This window comes from Gekko japonicus, unplaced genomic scaffold, assembly GCF_001447785.1.
Source record: "Gekko japonicus isolate JY-2015 unplaced genomic scaffold, Gekko_japonicus_V1.1 scaffold2237, whole genome shotgun sequence".
Classification (NCBI taxonomy): Eukaryota; Metazoa; Chordata; class Lepidosauria; order Squamata; family Gekkonidae; genus Gekko; species Gekko japonicus.
In genome coordinates this window covers 64,295-69,214 of record NW_015174906.1, presented here as the reverse complement: position 1 = coordinate 69,214, position 4,920 = coordinate 64,295, and the positions used below count along the sequence as shown (strand labels likewise).

Sequence of the window (4,920 nt, the reverse complement as noted above, 5' to 3'; positions counted from 1 at the left end):
TTCAAAATGATCTAGATAGGCTGGAACAGCGGGCTGAGACAAATAAAATTAATTTCAGTAGAGAGAAGTGCAAAGTCCTACATTTAGGTACAAAAAAATCAAAGGCACAGGTATAGAATGGGAGGGACATGGCTTGACAGCATCACCTGTGAAAGGGACCTGGGTGTTCTGGTTGATCACAAGCTAAACATGAGCCTGCAGTGCAAAGTGGCTGCGAAGAAAGCAAATGCAATCTTAGGATGCATGAACAGAAGAAGCCTTGTGTCCAATTCAAGGGAGGTGGTCCTTCCGCTCTATCCTGCTATGGTCAGGCCTCACCTGGAGTCCTGTGTCTGGTTTTGGGCACCACATTTGAGGAAGGGTGCTGACAAGCTCGAGGGTGTCCAGAAGAGGGCAACCAAGATGGTGAGAGGGTTGGAATCCAAGTCTTAGGAGGAAAGGCTGAAAGAGTTGGATCTGTTTAGCCTGGGAAGGAGAAGGCTTAGAGGGGACATGATTGCAGTCTTCCAGTATCTGAAAGGCTGTTGTAGTGTATTGAAACATCTTCCATGAATCGCCACATTGACTCCCCATGTTAAGCTCCAGCCAGAGGAAGGCTCCTCCGAGCTAACATGCTATTGGTCGCTCCCCAACAGCAACCAATCAGAACTGCACCTAGTCCCTGTGAGGGAAGAACTCTTATTGGACTTTATCCGCTCAACCTCATTGGTTGTTTATTGTACAGAGGCGTGGCTACCTTAGCCCAGGATTGTTTAAAAGGAGCCTAGCTCCCAATGTTAAGTTGTTCTGGTTATGACTTCTTACAAGTGCTTGTTTGTACCTTCAATAAAGCTGTTCACTTTTGCTGAAATCACTCTCCGGATCTTTGTTAGCGGCAATCTAACAGCTGTCATGTAGAAGGTGGAGCAGATCTATTCTCTCTTGCTCCGGATTGCAAGACTAGATCGAATGGGTGGGAATGACAAGGGAGTCGTTACCGGCTAAATATCAGGAGAAACTGCCTAACTGTCCGAGTGGTTGAGCAGTGGAACAGACTGCCTTGGGAGGGAATGGATGCTCCTTCGCTGGACGTTTTCAAGTGGAGGAGGCTGGACGAACATCTTTCGGGTCTGTTGTAGGGCTCTCTTTCGGCTATGCTCCTGCAGAGTGCAGGGGGTTGGAGTAGATGACCCGCAAGGTCCCTTCCGACGCTATCATTCTATGGCTCTATGATTTCAGCACAAGGCCTGAGGTCAGTCCACCGGAGGCCGGCTCACTTCTCCTTTCTGGGTGGGCTCCCCAGGCAGCGTAATTGGCTCCAGTGGGTGTGGGTGGAGGTTTGGCCCAGGCTGTTTATTTAGGGGGCTGCTCCAGTGCTGAAGCGTCTGGAGTGGGAATAAAGCCTTTTCAGGGCCATCTCGGTGGCGGCTCCGCACTGGTGGAATGAGCTCCCGGAAGACATCAGGGCCCTCCGGCACCTTTTGCAGTTCCGCAAGGGCCTGTAAAACGGAGCTCTTCCACCGGGCCTTCGATTGGGAGCCGCCACTGGCACCAACACATGGACAACAACTGAACTGCTAACAACCGAACAGTTAAGGCCCTCGTGCTGAGAACAACAGCAGCTAATGACACGGGTATGGCCAGAGTGCACTCTCTACCTTCTAACACAGCCTCGGAGACGCTGCCGCCAACTATATGCCTTTTAGATTTTTGCTTTGTCGATGTATCCATGTTTTACCGTATCCATTCTGTTATTTTTTTAACCTGTTGTAAGCTGCCCTGAGCCTTCCTATGCTGGGAGGGCAAAATATAAATTGAAAATATAAATAAAGAAATAAAATAACCTGGCAAGTTGAGCAGATGTGCAAGTTCAGCGGCAGGGCGCTAGTCTCTCTCCACGTCCCGAGAAGGGAAAATGCACTTTCCACAAACTGATCTAAATAAATAGGAAATATATTTTTAAAAAAGAGAATTTTAGGGCCAAGGGAGAGTGGGCGGGTGAGGTAGGCAGACAAGACGGTGTCGGCGCGTTGCCAAGGCGAGTCTGGGGCGGGGAGGTCGGGACTCCTGGTGCGGAGGACCGTGAGGATGCTAACAACCGAACAGTTAAGGCCCTCATGCTGAGAACAACAGCAGCTAATGACACGGGTATGGCCACAGTACACTTTATACCTTCTAACATAGCCTCGGAGACGCTGCCGCCATCTATACGCGACCGCACGTTACGTATCAATGTGATTGATTGCCCCTAGGAAGTCAGGATCTGACTTTCATGGGCTCTTCGGTTGCCTCGACAATGTCCCACTCAAGACAGGAGACAGGTTTAAAGCCCCGGCTGAAACCACTGGCTTCTGCTTGCCCGACTCTCTGCCACTCGTATGGGGAGCCCAGGATGACCTTCTCCCTGGACAGAGAAGAAGAAGAAGAGAAGAGACTGGATCTATACCCCATGGCCCTTCACTACCCGAAGGAGTCTCAGAGCGGCTGTCAAGCTCCTCTCCCTCCCCCTCCCCACCACAGACAGACACCCCATGAGGCGGGTGGCGCCGAGAGAGCTCTTGACAGAAACGGCTCTTTTTCAAGGACAGCTCTTGTCAGAACCGGGGCTTGCCCAAGGTCATCCAGCAGGTGCAAGCGGAGGAGGAGTGGGGAATCTAACCCGGACCATCGAGTAGGCAGAGAACACCATGAGAATCCAGGCCGCCAGCAAGAGGCCGAGTGGGAGGAGGCAGCGGCGGAGGAGCAGAGCCAGGCCGGCTTTGCAGAAGGCTGCTGTCCCTGGGCCGTCATGCCGCGCACGCCCCCCCCCATCGACCCCAGCCTCACCAGCCTGCGGCACAGCTGCATCCGGACTCCGACCCCGGCCAGCAATGGCACCCTGAAGCAGAAGGCCCTCAGCCTGCCCCACGCCGAGGCCGACTTCAACCAGGCGGGCTTCGAGTGTGTACCTAGATGTGCATCTTCATCAATGGAGAACAAGGAGGAACTGAAGAACACCCTGGAGGTCCACGCTGGTACGACAGGCCCGATCGTGGCCCAGGTGCTGGACAACAGCAGTGCCCCCAAAGTGGCGCCTGAGTCCATGGCGCTGGACCAGGAAGTCTTGGCCATGCCGGACCTCAAGCCCCTTCACAAAGCCGGCGGTCTGATCGCATTGCTGCAGCTGGGGGGGGGCAGGAAAAGGTGTTGCTGTCTTCCAAAGGCTCCCTCTCTCCCGTGACGTCCATGAACAATATCCACTCTCTCTCCTTCCTGCTCTGCCCTGGCTAGCCCAGGAAAGCCAGATCTCGGAAGCTGAGCAGAGCCGACTCTGGCAAGTCCTTGGATGGGAGACCTCCTTGGAATACCAGCAGTCGGGAGGCGGGGGCAGGCTTTATTCTGCCACCTCTCTGAATACCCTCCAGGCCCCCAGCAGGGGTCAGTCACCAGAGGTCAATGTGACTTCCAGGTGCAGACACAGAGAGAGAGAGAGAGAGAGAGAGAGAGAGAGAGAGAGAGAGAGAGAGAGAGAGAATACCAAAACCACAAATCTCTCTCCTTCCCAAAGCTCAACTTGGACAGGAGTGACCTGCAAACGGCAAAGCTCACGAGCACGTACCGCAGGGCCAACTGCCTCTGCAACGGCACTTTCCTCCGCTCTTTGCCAAGCAAAGCCAGTGAACTGAATGGGCGCCACGAGCGAAACGTGGACAGTGGACCGGAGACACGGACTCTGCCCTCAGTGTCCAGACTGCCTTCCCTGCCACCCTCAGCAGCGTGCACAGAAGAAGCGCTGACTTCTCACCACAGCCACAGTGGGAGCTCACCACAGTTCCTTGACATCGAAAGTGCCCCCTGCCACCAGCTATGCAAAATGGCCCGGCGGCCCCACGTACAGAGAAGACCTGCAGGCCCTTTCCCCCGGGGAGTGGCAGTGCGTCGAGACTGTCCTTGTCAATAGGGGCTATTCCTGCGGGGGAGGTCCTGCAGGCTATGGAGAATAAGGGGCAGAACGCAGGAGAGGTGCTTGACTACTGCCTGTTTTACTTCCGTGAGAAGGGCTTCGATCCACTCTCTGTGGAAGACTACTTTGGAAATGCACCAGTGTTCAGAGGAGGAGACAACAGCATTTCTCCAGCTAGTGAGTAAATTTCAAGAAATGGGCTTTGAACAGAATGGCATTAAAGAGCTTCCATTATTACAGAACAACGACCAGGACCCTGTGCTGGAAGATGGGGGTGTTTTTTCCATTTCAAAAGGTTTCATTGAAGTCAAAGTCATAATACAATCATCAAAGATGTAAAATGAAGCAACAAGAGACCTTAAGGCAAATAGCCCATGGCCACAGTCGCACATGACAGTCAGCAGGCCTTGTCTGTTCGCAAAAGTATTCCCAGAAGCCAATCGGCAGGAATAAGATACCATCAGATAAAAGATCAAGTACGCGAAAACTTGTTTGCAAATGTATTAGCTAATTGAGCAATTAATTACAGCTCTGTGCAAGAAGAGGAGTCCCAACAGAAAGCCAGAGCAAAGGGTGTGTCAGCAGTGAAGCCATTTGTGCTGGAAAATCCAAAGGCCCGGCTGGGAACCAGCGGAAGGGAGCCGGGGGGGGGCACCCCACCCTGCCAGCCAGACCCTTTCGCCATCATCACGTGGTGCGCGCTCCACTCTCTCTCTCTCTGGACGTGGAAAGCAGCCGGCTGCAAAAATCCTGCCTTTCTGAGAACCTGGGAGAACTGCTCCAGTAGGCCGCTCCCAAGGGAGAGAGCCCAACCCTTCAATTAAAGTTCATAGTGTCCTTTCCTGAGTACTCCTCCCTCTCCTCTTTTCTTTTCCTTTTGCTAGGCCACCATAAGAACATAAAAGACGCCAATGTTGGATCAGGCCACAGGCCCATCCAGCCGAACACTCTGTGCCACACAGTGGCCAGAAATACCAGTGCCATCAGGAGGTCCAGCA

General features: G+C 53.2%; 1 pseudogene; it reads left to right on the top strand.

Moving 5' to 3' along the window:
- The first annotated feature begins 2,767 nt into the window (after nt 1-2,767).
- On the top strand, nt 2,768-3,919 carry LOC107121985 (annotated as a pseudogene).
- Nucleotides 3,920-4,920: the final 1,001 nt, after the last annotated feature.